We start from the raw sequence: 15862 nt of genomic DNA on the forward strand, positions 1-15862 counted from the left end.
GTCTACCCATGGAACCTGGAACAAAGACTGATTGTTGTTTTAAATCACTAAGGTCTGGGGTTGTTGATTACACAACAAGTTCTATTTGGTGAAATAGCTACCTACCGTTTCTTAACAGGACTTTGCTGATGAGCACCTTAAAATAAGAAAAACTGACATAGCTGGCATCATCTAACCAGAGTTTTCTTTGTACCCCATTTTCCCTCTCCAACCTTTTTTTTTTTTTTTCAAGACTTTTCTAGCTTTGTCTTCTGAATTAATAAAGGCCTGACCTCTGAGAGATCATGGCAATATTTAAGAGACTTCGTGGGATGGGTCCAAATGGGCACCTGGTCTTGTGCCAGAGAGAAGAATCTAGACTGAAAGGTCATTCCTTTCCTGCTCCCTGTTTCTGAGAATACCATTTAAGAGCTTGGCTCTAGAAGATGCCAGCTAACTAGTAGCAAACTGATTTCTCAGTTTACTTTCTGGGTTATTTCCATGCATATTTGCATATTGACAATGTATAAAATATCTTGGTAACTAATCTCCTAACTTTTGATTAAGCTGTTATGGCATGCAAAACACTGTTCATTGGTCCTTTGGGCATTCAGCAGGTGTTACTATAATGACCATCACTATTACCAGCACTAACAGGCACTTCTTGAATGTCTAATACATGCAATGAACCTTATCTACATCCAAGCCAGTCTCCAGATATTTCTGTTATTGGTAACACTCATCTTTACATAATTTATATAATTCTTTATCTTTAATGACACCATTGTCATTGCATATATTGAACAGTGATGGTATGTAAATGAGTAAGTTATCTAATTAGACCATTTGACAAACATTTATTGAGTGACTACCAGGCCTTGGCAATTTTCTAAATACTGGGAATATAGCAATGAGCAAAAAGATCCTGCCTCCATGGAGGATATATTCCAGTTGGGGTGGGGATAAAAATTAAATCTGTAGATTTTGAAGTATTCCAGATAGCAATAAATACTATGGAGAAAAATTAAGCTGAGAGGGTCTAGGAAGGGCTATTGGCTGGGATATTGTAATTTTAATTGGAGAAGGCAAACTGTGATGCAGGCCCAACAAAACCTTGACCAGCTCAGTGGAGATCTCTGAAGCAGATACAGCTCATCAGAATGGCCCACACTGGGTCAAAATGACTGGGCCTTTCCACACCTGCTTTGCTTCGTCATTGGGTGCGAGTGAGGTGGTTTTAGCACTTGAGCAGATCCTGTTATCCTGGTGGGATAACAGAGGCCATCAGCTGACCGCACTCTACATTTGGGTAACAATTTCCTCATTGAAAGGGCATCTGGTGGTGCATAGTCATGTTTACCCCAGAAGCCAACAGAGCTTTTGAGCAGAGGAGTAATGAGATATGAGTGGTATCCCCCCCCCCCAAAAAAAGACACTGACTACAATATTGTAAATAGACTGTAAAGAAACAAAGGAAGCCTTAAGGGAAGACAAAGGCTGGGCAAAGGAGACAGCGTAGAAGACTATTGTAATACAGAGGAGATGTGATTAGGGTTTGGACCAAAATAGTAGCCATGGTGGTGGTGAAGAGTAAAATTCTGAAAAGATTTTAGAGTTTCTGCTGATAGAGTGTTCACTGATGAATATCAGGTGTGAGAAAGCAATCAAAGATAATTTTTTTTTTTGATGTGGTGAGCAAATGAGAAAACAAAGTTTTCATTACTGAGATAAGGAAGTTTGTGAGAAGGATACTAGGAATTAAGTCAGGGACACATTAAGTTTGTGATGTCCATTCAGTGTCAGAGGATGGATCTGTGGTTGGTAGATGGACATAGAAACCTAGGTCAGGACATAATTGTATACTGTAGATGTACAACGTAAGCTCACACAATATGATATGTCACTCATATCTTGATGAAGCTAGAAAAAAATGTTTTTGATCAAATAATAAGATCATAAATTTAACACTGGATTTAACAGCATGCATGTTATTTGTGGACACTGAAGAGAAATTTCAGTGGAGTTGTGGGGCAAATGGCTGTTTAAATGAATTAAAGAGTGAGAGCAGAAGGCTTTAAGAGAGTCACAGAACTCTGGGGAAGTTGGCTACAAAGCATAGAAGAGAAACTGGGCAATAAGTAAGGGAAATGTGGGTCAAAAATATTTTTTATTCATTTATTTTTTAAAGATTTTATTTATTTATTTGTCAGCGAGCGAGCGCACAACCAGGGGATGCAACAGGCAGAGGGAGAAGCAGTCTCCCCGTGGAGCAGGGAGCCCAATGCAGGACTCGATCCCAAAGACCCTTGGATCATGACCTGAGCCGAAGGCAGACGTTTCACAGACTGAGCCACCCAGGCGTCCCTCAAAAATATTTTTTAAATGAGAGACATTTCAACACATTAATATGTTGATTCAGCAGATCATCCAGTAGTAGGTTGATCTGCTGGGAATGATCCAGTAGAGAGGAACAAATGGAAGAAGAGAGAAAGGACAGTTGTGATAGTGGTGTTCTTGAGCAGGAGAGAAGAGGCGGGATGGAAAGCACGGAGGTAATAAAGCTGACAGAGAGAGTGAAGCATGACCAGTTCCTCCTTGATCTCCAGGCAGTAGTCAGGGCTTATAAACATATATGCAGAGAGGTGAGCGGAGGTGGAGGAAGCTGGTGAGGGTCTTCTGATTGCATTTATTTTTCCTCCATGAAATTGGAATCAATGTCCTCAGTGAGAATGAGGATGATGGGAAGGAGTTGTTGGAGGTAGAGGAGAAAGCAATGGTATAAAATTGTTTTCTAGGAAGTAGGGAAACCATGGCTAAATAATTGTTGGATTGGGGTGTATTGAAAAGAAAATTAGAAAAAGAAGAAAATAATGCTGGACACTAAGATATAGAGATTATGTTTATGGGTAATAACAAAGTTTAGATTGTGATCATGTGTATGAAATTGGGGGTAAAGCTCATTGGGAGAGAACATATCAGTGAATGGCTGGACTGTTAGCAGGATGTTAAAATCATCAAGACACATGAGATGGATATTCCCGGAAGGTATGAAAGTGAATGTGGACCTTTTCAAGGAATTAGGACAAGTCACCTTCATGGTAGAATTTGAATGGATAAAATCAAAAACTCAGTTTCAGGGGAGAGAAAAGAAAAAGGTCTGAAAATGGCGATGAGGAGCTGGGATAAGAGTTACCTACTTTCAGGATTAAGAGGGTGATGGGTGGGGAAAGAGAGAAGCTTCATTTGGGAGTGCTCAGGTGAAGCAATGTCCCAAGGAGAGAGTCAGGCTCCAGACAGAGCAAGCAGGTGAAGGGGGCTTCCAGAGATGCTGACGATAGAGGAGGCTTTGCCCAAGATGGACTGTCTCTGTGGGTTTCCCAAATTGGGGAGTAGATGAGGAATGCCCTCGGCATCTCGGGTTTCGTATGGTGTTTGGCGTGAAGAGGGATACAGGAAATAGTGAGAGCTAGCTGCTGTCTTCTAAGAACAAACTCAAAAATCAAAGTTTTGTGATACACTCAAGTTAAAAGGAAACAAATCTTGGTCAGTTGCCTCAGATGTGGCAATTGGTACCACACAGATGAGAAGGCCCAATAGGGACAGAAGCTATTTCTGTATGGTCTGTCATGCAGTTTCTTCTCTCCTTAACTCAGCACTTTCTGGACGGATTTTTCCAAAGCATATTTGACAGAAACGCATCGGAGTTTAAACCAGGTCCTAACATTACAAATCAGTCTCCCTGTTGAGTCAAATATTACTAATGTCTAAGAAGGGGCTTTTACCAAAACCAGCAGAAGCCTGGGATGCTGTGTGTGCACGCACACATGTGCGTGTGCGAGTAGACACATACACCCTATCAGCTCTGCACACAGACTGTACTGTGTGTACCTTAGTGGAGGATTGAAGTGACATTTTCACTATATGTTAATTCTTAGCTTTAATCAAGTCCTCCTACCATTTGATATCCTATACTTTCCTTTTGTGATCCTTTTCCAAAATGTAAAATGATTATTTGTGTGTGAATGTGAGAGAAAAAGACCCTCCTGTGTATGTGTGTGTGAAAGACAGAGACTGTTTATTTAATGCCTGCCTCTTCATTAGAATATAAACTGTGTTAGGGCAGGTAGAGATTGACATGTATCCCCAGGCATAATATATCACCTAACGCATAGTAGATTCCCATTAATATTTGGTTGAGTAAGTGAAAAATACGATTAAATTAAAAAAATTCATTTGATTGTGTCTTTCTATCGCATATACGGGTGGAATGGATTGTATTGTTCTCCTGTCTTGATCTTTTTGGCCTGTTACAACAAAGTATCACAGACTAGGTAGCTTATAAACACCAGACATTTATTTCTCACAGATCTGGAGGCCAGGAACTCCAAGATCAAGGCTCAGGGATATTCATTGTCTGGTGAAGACCTGCTTTCTGCTACATTTTTGCTGTGTTCTCACTCGGTGGAAGGGGAGAGGGCGTGCTCTCCATTCTCTTTACTGAAACACTAATGCCATTCATAAGAGCTCCACCCTGCTGACCTAATCATCTCCCAAGGCCCCAGCTCAAAGAACCATCTCTATAGCGTTTAGGTTTTCAACATACGAAGTTCGAAGGAACATAAACATTCAATCTGTAGCATATCCCAAATACATTTTAATATCCTTCTGATTATAATTTTATTAATGGGAAGCGGAGGCTTCGATTTTATATAATAATAACAAAAGTAATAACAGACACTGTTTATTAAATGCTAGGCATTATTCTAAGCGCTTGCAGTGATTAATTGAATTCTCATGACAGCCCCATAAGGTAGTTAGTGTTATTGTCCCTTTTTACATATGAAGAAACTGAGACATAAAATACTAAGAGTCAGAGCTGGAAAGCAGCAGTATTTGACATCTGAACCCAGGCAGTCTGGACCTTGACTGCGCGTACTCCTAACTGCTTTGCTACGAGCGCTTCTCAATGATCAGTCTTAAGAACAGATTTCATTTTCTTTTAATTTATAGTTCAACCAATTACAGTATTAAAAATAAAGGAGAAAGATGACAATTACATAAGATTGTAAGAAGATTATTATTAGCATATAACTTATTCAAATATTCATTAATTCAGTGCATTAAATACAGCATAATGCCTTTGCCTAAAGCTGGAGGAAAAAAATTTATTGTGAAAGGACAAATGTCACTATAAATTTTTATTATAAAGGTTGCAAATGAATGATGATTCTTTGTCATCCTAACATTTCTTTCTGCAGTTATAGAGAAATAACTTTTTTTCAGTTAAGTGCTTCCCCACATTTTCAATATTTTTCATTCCTTATTCTCTTTTCATAGATGGTGATGCTTGAAATTATATAATGACTTTCCAGGTTTTTAAAATTGGACCATGTAGGAATGAAGAATTACATATGATAGCCTAATGAAACAATTTCTATCATATTTACAGTTATTGTAATTAGAAAAAAATGACAGTAAGATGCAGTGTAAGTTAGAAGAAATTTATACATCATTTAAATGTCTGCTTTCCCATTAGATGATAAACTTTATATCCTTTACACATCAGAAAAACATCATATGAAATTTAAAATGAATATACTATAGGGCATAATGATCATGGTTCAGATAATATAAAATACATCTTTAGCATATAATGTCATTTTCATAATTTTATAAATTTTTCCATAGAGACATAATACTTTTTAAAAAAAGATTTCCATCCTAACCCTTAGCACCTCAGCTATTTTCCCAGTCTCTCTTGCAGGCTTCATGGGTCTCTACCCAAATGTTCAATATGTAATGAAATTGCTCAAGACTATCCTATATTCACTTCTTTCTAATGAAATTGCTCAAGACTCTCCTACATCCACTTCTTTCTCCAGGCATATTGCTACACCTAAAATGCCTTTAAAGCCAGCAGATATTGCAAACATATTAAGAGGCCTGGTAGAAAAGACAGAAAATTGTTAAAATGGAAAATGCATGTAATTTCTAAATACTCTTTTTTCCCCCTAAATATTCTTAAGTTCAGAAAAATTTAAAGCATTTGGCTGGTAAAAATCAAACAATCAGCCTTCCCTGTCGGCTTGATTCAGCTCATTGAGGGCCCGGGCTCTGTATTCTCTCCCTTTGGGAGTTCTCAGTTTTGCCTTTGGCTTCATTTACCATCTGGCTAATGACTCCCTATTTCTAGACCTTTCTTTGAGCTACCCATTTTTGCATTCATTTGTCCATTTGGCATCTCCAATAAAGTATCCTACATTCAACATATCTCAGACCAGACATCTCCAAAGCTACTTTTCTTTGAATGTTTCCCATCTCCACAAATGTGTCCTCCATCCCTCCGGCTGCAGAAATGATACACGGAGGTTTCCTTGGCAAACCCCTCTGCCATACATCACTTGGCCCCTTCCCCATGGCCCCTTCTCCTCTTTAATCCCTTTCTTAGACCTTCTTAACATGTCTCTTGGGCTCTCTTCATCTCCACTGCCACCAACTCCATTTTATTTACTGTAATCTCTTGCTCGGACATTTACAACATCCATTTACAATCTTTCTATTCAGCTTTCTCTACGATGCATTCTCCACATGAAAACTAGTGTGGTCTTCTAAAAATAGAAATTTGATCTTGTTACTCCTTTGCTTAATATTCTTCAGTGGCTTCCAATTGCTCTTAAAATAAAATCCAAACTCCTTAATGTGACTACAGAGTTTTTAAAAGTGAGGGTTACCTTATTCTCATCTAACCTCATTCTCCTCTTCCTTCTTGTCCTGCAACCCATCTGGCCTGGAGCCGCGTGTTGGCCCCTTCAGTCCCTCTGCCTGGAAAAGTTCCTGCCACTCCAACTTTGCCCAGAGCACACTGTTTCTTCCTTCAAGCCTCCGATAAGTGTCATTCGGAAGGAAAGCCTTTCTTGAATCCCTAGCCTAGAAAAGGATCCCTTTGAAATATACTCATAAAGAAACTTATTTTTTCCCCTTATCACAGTTGGTGATTTTGAGCTCGTCATGCGCACCCGTGTGATTATTTGATAAAAGCGTGTTCTCTCATTTGACTAGAAGCTCTACCAGAGCAGAGTTTTTCTGCTTTTGCTTAGAGATTACATGTATCATAAATCTGTTCAAGTGAACAGATGTTTAAATAAATAAAAGTATAATCTAAAGCTCGGTGCAGCCAGTACTTAGACTTTCAACAGGAATACCTAACAAGCATCTGAATCCCTCCTACATTTACTGTCTGGGGTTGTTGTTGTTTTCCGCTGCTCTGCTGGAGCCTGAGGCGACTCCATATATCCTTAGCGGGCAGAATTGGCAGATAGGCCTAACGGGGGTTCACCGAGCACAGAGCCAGCAGCGGCTCATGAAGAGTCGTCCTGTCATTTGTAATAGCTCCTCCAGCCGCAGCCCACATATTTCAGAGATGGCATCATAGACATCCGCTGCTGAGCTCCTTACTGTGGGTTCTAACAGTGGTTTGTACTGTAAGTAGCAAACTGAGCTCTGCTCTCTTCTCCTTCCCAAGGTCCTTTGTAGGTTGATGTTTTAAGTGCACATTTAGTTCTATCATTTTTAACAATAATCCTGAGACAGGTGCGGGAGCCATCAACGGCCCTCAGGTAGTGACCCTCCCAAAATGGAGAAATGACTTTACAGTATTCCTGTACGTAGATACCGTGCGTTAAAATATACAGCTTGTATAGTCTTCGAGTTATGAGTTATAGCTCCACTGACCAATTCTAAACTCTTGAGGGTCAGGTGATCATTGGTTTTGCCTTCGCTTCTTTCCCAACAGACCACTGCAGTGTTCTGAAACAGTGGCCATTTTATAAACCTCAGTATCTGAAAACTTAGGAAGAATGGCCAGGGACACTAATAAGATAGGGTAGTGTGTCTGGGAAGTGGGATATTTTGGCATATAAAGATTTCATTATATTTTTGTGGTGATAAAAATGAATATTGGCAACTCTGAAAACCTTACATGTATTACTTTGTTTCCAGGAATATATTAAGGCAAGTCCCAAGCATTATGTTATTTTTCACCCAAAAATACATAAGTATGCATCTCTAACGAATCAAGACATTTATTTTTGTAATATAATCACCATTATTATGACTAACAAAATTAACAATCATACCCTAATTCTATTTAATACCCAATTTATTTTGAAATTTTCCTTATTGTCTTAGAGATGTCTTTTTTATAGTTAGAGTATCAACCCAGGCAGGATGCCACATTGCTTTTGATTTTTATGTCTCTTACTCTTTTATTTTTCCTTAAAGATTTTATTTTTAAGTAATCTCTTCACCCAATGTGGGGCTCAGACTTACAACCCCAAGATCAAGAGTTGCATGCTCTACCCACTAAGCCATTCAGGCACCCATCTCTTAAATGTTCTTTATGCTCTAACAACCTCTCATTGTTTTGTCCTCTGTGCCATGGTTGAGTTGGAGAAATTGAGTCAAACACCCTGTCTTTGTCTGATTGTTTCCTTGTGTTATCATTTACCATGTCTCTCCATCCCCTTATTTCTCTTAAAATTGTAGTAATATATAGAGAGGGAATTAGATTTGGATTCAGTTATTTGACAAGACCTAGGTTATGGTCTGTACTTCCTGATGCATTGCATCAGGAGGAACAAAAATGTCTGTTCGTTTTGCTTTTTACTAGTGCTTATATTTAAGTATTAACAGCCTGATCTATCCATTAAAAGATTCCCATCAAATTTTTAGTCAGTAATTTTAGAATCCACTGATTATTATCTGTATTCATTATTTAATTAGCATTTGCAAAATGGTGATTTTCTAATTTTACCACTTTATCTGTGTCGATTAGCTGTAACTATCTCTAAAGAACAGACTTTACTTGGCTAACTTTTTCAATAAGAAAAAAGGATGCCTTTTTAAATTTTTTTCTTAAAAAGATCAATTTTCAAAGCCAAAGGTTTTCTAGCAAATTTTATAGCATCTAATCAGTTTTAAAAATTATTTCTTATAGACTCTACTATATCAAGTGTTTTTACCCATTGCAGTGTTATACTTTTTGATGCTCAATCTTATATAATTTAGGATAGTGGGAGTCCCATCAAGTTGGCCCCTATAATCTTTAGACATGGTGCCCTAGGGTTATCTTGCACACTTTTCGCCCCAGATCTGGTATCAGCCATTTCTCCAAAGAGTAGTAGTTCCTTTTAGTGGGAAATAATAGAGACCACAATCTGGGTCCTGTAAATATTCTCCAGTAGTGGGCTGGGATTGCTCTTTGGACTTTCCAATAGACAAAGCTAGAAAATAGATACATATTCTAAGGGGAAAGTTTCCAGTGTATATAGATGTTACTATTCAAGTGCACAGTTACAAGGTATATACTTTGATTTTTTTTTTCTTGTATCTAATTCCTTTACTACTGGATGGGTGGATGGATAGATGGATATATAGAAAAGAAAGAGATGAAAGTGTTTTTCTCTCCCAGGTTAAAAAACAAATTCACCAATGTTTTCTGTTACTTTTATAATTTAAATTTTTATTAGGAGATCTCTGATTCATTTGGAATTTATCCTCTTACACAATAGGAATGGATAAAATTTTATAAATTTCCTTGTGCTTATCCAGTTGTCCCGATAACATTTACTAAAAATCAGTCTCCCTTTGACTTTAGATGACACTTTTATCATTAGTGAATTCTATACATACTTGATGTTTTGGATATCCTATTCCCATAGTTTTTCAGTTTATTAGTGAAATAATGGCATGCTGATTCAATTATGGAGCTCTTAATGTGTTTTAATATTAGGTATGATTAATTATCCCCACCACATAATTTTTCAGCCTTCACTTTGCTGATTTTGCTTGTTTATTTCTTAATGAACTTTCTAATCAACTTGCCTTGTTCCGAGGAAAAACATCATGGTATTTTTATGGGGATTGATTACATTTCAAAATTAACTTAGAATTGACACCTTTATGAAGTGGAATTTTCATATTCAAGAATAAGATCTACATTTCTGTTTGGTCATGTATCTTTCACATCTTTCATGAGTATCTCAATTTTTCCTTATGTCTTTTATTTTACTTTTAAAAGTTTATGCCCAAATATTATATTATTATTATTATTACTTATTATTTTGTTGTAAAGAAAGCCTTCCTCTCCATTGTATCTTTAAAGCAGTTGTTGCTATCATTTGTAAATGCTAAGGTTATTGGTTTGGGGATGTTAATTTTATGTCATTCCACTTTACTAAACTCCGAATGTTTGTAGTAGATTCTCATTGATTCTTTTGGGGTTTGTAGCTGTAATATTTTAGTTCTGCATATGAAGATAATCTTCCAAATTTTTATGCCATATCTATCTATATATATGTATTATCTATCTATCTAAAACCAATTGGGTTTACATAATGCCTCCATTTTAATATGAAATACAACTGAAGGTACACTTAAATTGTTCCAGACTTCACCGGTAATGCTTCTAGAGTGTTTCCATCAATTGTTGACTTTGAATTGAAGTAATAAAAATTGTATTATATTTAGAGAATGTTTGTTAATAATGAATTATGTTTCTTCTTAGATCTATTCATGTGTTTTAAAAGATTTCCAATTTTTTTAGAGATTTTATTTATTTATTAGAGAGAGAGAGTGCAAGCGGGGGAGGGGGGAAGAGGGACAGAGGGAGAGGCAAACTCCCTGCTGAGCAAGGAGCCCCATGTGGGGCTCGATCCCAGGACCCCTGGATCATGACCCAGATGCTTAACTGACAGAACCACACAGGCACCCAAGATTTCAAAATTTTGACTCAAACATACAAAACAATATTTTTAGCAATTGTATAAGAAACTCCTGTTTTTCTTTTACCAGTATTCATCATTTTTTAAATACTTTGTCCCTTTATCATTCTCTCTCTCCATCTGTGTGTGGTGTGTGTGTGTGCACGAGTGTGCGTGCAAGTGTGCACACATACTCATGTATGCATGTGTCCAGGGCATATGTATATATTTTTTCTGAACCATTTGTGATTAAGTTGGAGATATTATGCCAATTTACTGTGTGTTCATGGTTTTTTCTAATACTTACCTTAATATATACATTTAGTTCATTGTTTTACTGATACTGTTTACAACTTTTATAACAATGATGCAATTAGTAGCTTCCTCTATTGTTCCTTCCCTTTCTTATAGAATTTAATTAGATATGATAGCCTTTTACACCAACTGACAACCTATGAGTTAGTGAACTTATATATTCCATACCCTCTGCCTTTCTTACTCACTATTTATTAGCTGTAATGTATTTTTCCTGTCAGAGAACATATTTATACTCTATTTGGTCACGTTTCCACCACTGATTGGTGTTAGCTTTACAATTACATTTATTTTAGTCATTGTTTTATAGTTAAAATACTGAAACTTCCTCTGAATTCATGGTGGGCTCCTCTGTTAAATTCTCAGGAATAGATCTTGGATTCAGTGTTCTCTGTGCTCTTGCAAATTTATAATAGTATGATTGAAAAATCAGTTTGGCTTAATTTAAAACCCTGAGCTCACACTTCCTCCTTAAGTATTTATATCTCTATTATCTTTTGTGCAGTGTTTCTGTTAATGTGAGTTTCCAATTCAATTATCTTTCCCTTATACCTGATTTGGTCTTTTGCTTAGATGCTAAAGAATTCTTCCTTTAAGCCCAATAGTTTTACCGGAAGTTATTGGAGTTTGAGCATTCTTCAGTAATTTTCCCAACTGCCTGAGAACTCTGGCAAATATATAGACTTAAGCCTTTTTTTTCCAGGATTATATGAATTATAATATTATTTGTGATGATCATACATTTTTCTCCTTAGAATCACCTATTATATCTATGTTATACCTTCTTCCTTGTTTTCTACATCTATCTAAACATCCATCCATATATACATACATACACATAGTTTTGGGTTGTCATTTTTACTCCTTTTTATCCTTGTTTTCCTGACTTTACCTTTCATGGATATTTCTTCATTCAAGCTTATTCTATGTGAGCTTTCCATACTGAAAAAAAAAGATACTTTTTTTTTTTTTTTTTTGCTTATTTCTAATTTGGTACTTAGTTTTAAGAGCTCTATTTGCAAAACCTCCTTGTTTTGTAATCTTATTTTTGAGAATCTTCTGTTTCTGATTTATATTTTTCATGAGGCACTTTCAAGTTTTCTTAATTTACATTTGTTTTTTTCCTCTGTTTACCTGCTGTGGTACTGTGTACTTCTGATTTGTGGTCAGTCTTTTTAGTGGACTTTCATGTTTTCGTATTTATGTTAAGTTCATTTTCTTTTTTCTTTTAATGGAGTTTTCTTGTATTTTTAAGGGAATGTTTTTGTTATGAGGAATGGGCCAGCGTAGCTTCACTTCTTGATTGCTCTCTTCCATTGTAACTAGAAAGTATTAAAAATATGACTTCCTTGTGGAACCATGTCCACAATTCTAAGCAGTGCTTTCTTAGGACTTCCCTCCATCTACTACCTAGAATCTGAAACTTCTTTCCCCTTAGGGTTTTTGCCTTACTCAATTTACCTTCTATTGACAGAGATTTTTTATTTATTATTATTGTTGTTGTTGTTGTTGTTGTTGTTGTTATTGTTATCATTATCATCATCCTTTTGGGTCTCCGTCCTTTCATCAATAATTCTAAAATCCTTCATGGGTGGACTTGACTACTGCTCTTAACTAGTTCCTTATGTTGGAACTCACCCTCAAATGGGAGCCAGTGTATTCTTCTTATTCAACTGTCATGGACTATTTTTAGATCTGCATGGCTGAGGATTCCAAAAAGAGAATATTCTCCTTTTGCATGTGAGTTTTTTTGTGGGAGTTACTCATTGTTTCTGAGCTCTTAGTACCACTGGAGCTACTCTTTCTCTACCCTACATTATATTTGTCCTGTACAGATCATGCTACCAGTGGTGGTTTGACACCATCAACCTATATCCTGGGAAATAGAGATATTTTGTCACTAAATTTTTTCCAGATGTCCATGCTTTTTTTTTTTTTCTTTTCATTAACCTGGTTGTTTGACTTTATGAAAAGAGTGGGGAGATTTGAAGAGTACACTTATAAACCTCTTTATTCCATACTATCTACACTCTCAATTCTCTATCCTCTCCACTTTCATAATTTGCTGTAAATACAAACACAGTACAAAATAGTATTCACTTTGGCTTTTAAAAGAGGTGGAGAAGTAGATATATATTTTCTTTGTCATTATAAAGAAAAACAAATTTTTCAGTATATATTTTAAACAGAAAAAGTAATCTTCTCATGAGAACCATGCTGTTTTTTGACATCAATATTTTATAAAGTGCTTGTCAATCAAACATGTGAAAACAGTAGATGGAAATATTTAAATGACCCTGTGGATATAAAGGTTAAATGGGGTCAAAATTTTAGCATTAATTTCTTTTTTGGGGTTAAAAACATTGTTTCATGTTTTTATTATGCTATGTTAGTCACCATACAGTACATCATTAGTTTTTGATGTAATGTTCCATGATTCATTGTTTGCATATAACACCCAGTGCTCCATGCAATATGTGCCCTCCTTAATACCCTTCACTGGGCTAGCCCATCCCCCCACTGCCCTCCCCTCTAAAACCTTCAGTTTGTTTCCCGGAGTCCATAGTCTCTTGCAGTTCATTTCCCCCTCTGTTTACCCCCCCTTCATTTTTCCCTTCCTTCCTCTAATGATCTCCCTGATATTCCTTATGTTCCACAAATGAGTGAAACCATACGATAATTGTCTTCCTCTGCTTGACCTATTTCACTTAGCATAATCTCCTCCAGTCCCATCCATGTTGATGCAATTGTTGGGTAATCATTCTTTCTGATGACTGAGTAATATTCCACTGTATATATGGACCACATCTCCTTTATCCATTCCTCGGTTGAAGGGCATCTCGGCTCCTTCCACAATTTAGCTATCGTGGACAATGCTGCTATGAACATTGGGGTGCAGATGGCCCTTTTCTTCACTACATCTGTATCTTTGGGATAAATACCCAGTAGTGCAATTGCTGGATCATATGGTAGTTCTATTTTTAACTTTTTTAGGAACCTCCACACTGTTTTCCAAAGTGGCTGTACCTACTTGCATTCCCACCAACAGTGTAAGAGGGCTTCCCTTTCTCCACATCCTCTCCAACATTTTTTGTTTCCTGTCTTGTCAATTTTTGCCATTCTAACTGGCATAAGGTGGTATCTCAATGTGGTTTTGATTTGAATTTCCCTGATGGCTAATGATGTTGAACATTTCTGATTAAAAAAAAAAATCTTAATAGAGTCTATCCTAAGGCTGGAGGTCAGCAGTATGGGTAACTTTGACGAGTGATCTTTGAAAAGAAATTCTTATCAAATTATTATTGTCACAGTATGGTACACACACACCCTGAATTTACTTCCCCTATGTCACATCCTCATCACATCCCTTGAGGAGGTTATATCGCAAGGGTGATGGGATGTTGCTCCTATGATTATGTTGATGCTGTATATGACTGTGTAGTAGCAGAATGGAGTCAGAGATTCTTCTGTTGACCTTGAAGAAGCAAACACCCTGCCTATGGAGAAGGCCACATGGCCGGGAACTGTGGGCAGCCTTTACCCCATGGGTGTCTTCCACCAGCCACAGGGAATTGCATTCTGTTGACAACCTGATGTGTGGATGCAGATATTTACCAGTTGAGCCCTCAGATGAGAACATGTGAAAAAGCCTGAGCAGAGAACACATCTAAGCTGTTATGCCTTGATTCCTGACCTGCAGAAACTGTGTAATAGACGTGTGTTGTTTTTTGGTGCTAAGTTGTGGTAATTTGTTGTGCATCTGTAGACAACAAATTCATAGGACATTACAGAAAGAAAGAGTGAAGGGTGAGGAGAAGGGAAAAGAAAGAGGATGAACGGACACATTGAGTTAAATGCTTTGACTATATGATCTCAATAAGTGCTGAAACTTCTCTAATCCAGTGGCTTTTCTCCAAATACATTAGAAAATAACAATAAACTTTCTAAATTAACATTAATTACTAGGCGAATTTTTTTTTTCCATACTTGTTGGCAGATCTTGTGTGTAATGTCATTTGCTTCTGGATTAGTTTTCAGCAAGGCTTAGGGCCTTAAAATATTGTGTTTGTGTGTGTGTGTGTGTGTGTGTAGATAAGAACATGCATGTATATCTCTGTTCTTTCCATTATTTTGCAGTGCTTCCACATTGGTAAATATTTATTGAGTGCCTTTTCTGATCTACGTATTGAGTTATTAAAACACTATGGAGCTAACCCTATTATTATCTACATTTTATGATGAGGAGACTGAGGCTACTTGAATTTAGGTAATTGTCCAATGTCACATCTACATAAATGGGGAAGTGAGTATTCAAACTAGTTTGTTTCACTCTGGAATCCTGAGTATTCACCATGGTCCTAGCAATCAGCCCTCTGTCCTTCACTTTGTTCCAGCTAAGTCAAGGACACACCCTCTTTATTCTCATAAACCTTACGACTTGAGCAAATAAGAAGAATTTTACTCCCCCCAAATATAGATAACTCTTGATTTAATCCTAACAAGCCATTTTCAATGAGAAAACTGAAAGGATTAGTGATACTTTTGAATTCATATGGTTAGGGCAAGGGTAAGTCAAGGTCTAGGATGGCCAGAGCTTGCTCTTTATAGTTTAAAAAAAGAATAAAGCAAAGATGAATGGACACACTTTAACTGATTAAATAGAGCAAGGCCAGAATAAGCAAATAGTGGATAAAGCGGTTATAGTGGTAATGTGGTCTACAAAGGAAATTTAACAATAACAGATGAATGAGAAACGGTAGTGTACAACTGTTCTAACATATTCTTCCTTTTATATCACACTCTTCTGT

Source organism: Ursus americanus, chromosome 1 (genome assembly GCF_024610735.1).
Source record: "Ursus americanus isolate L20-20 chromosome 1, mUrsAme1.1.p, whole genome shotgun sequence".
Lineage (NCBI taxonomy): Eukaryota > Metazoa > Chordata > Mammalia > Carnivora > Ursidae > Ursus > Ursus americanus.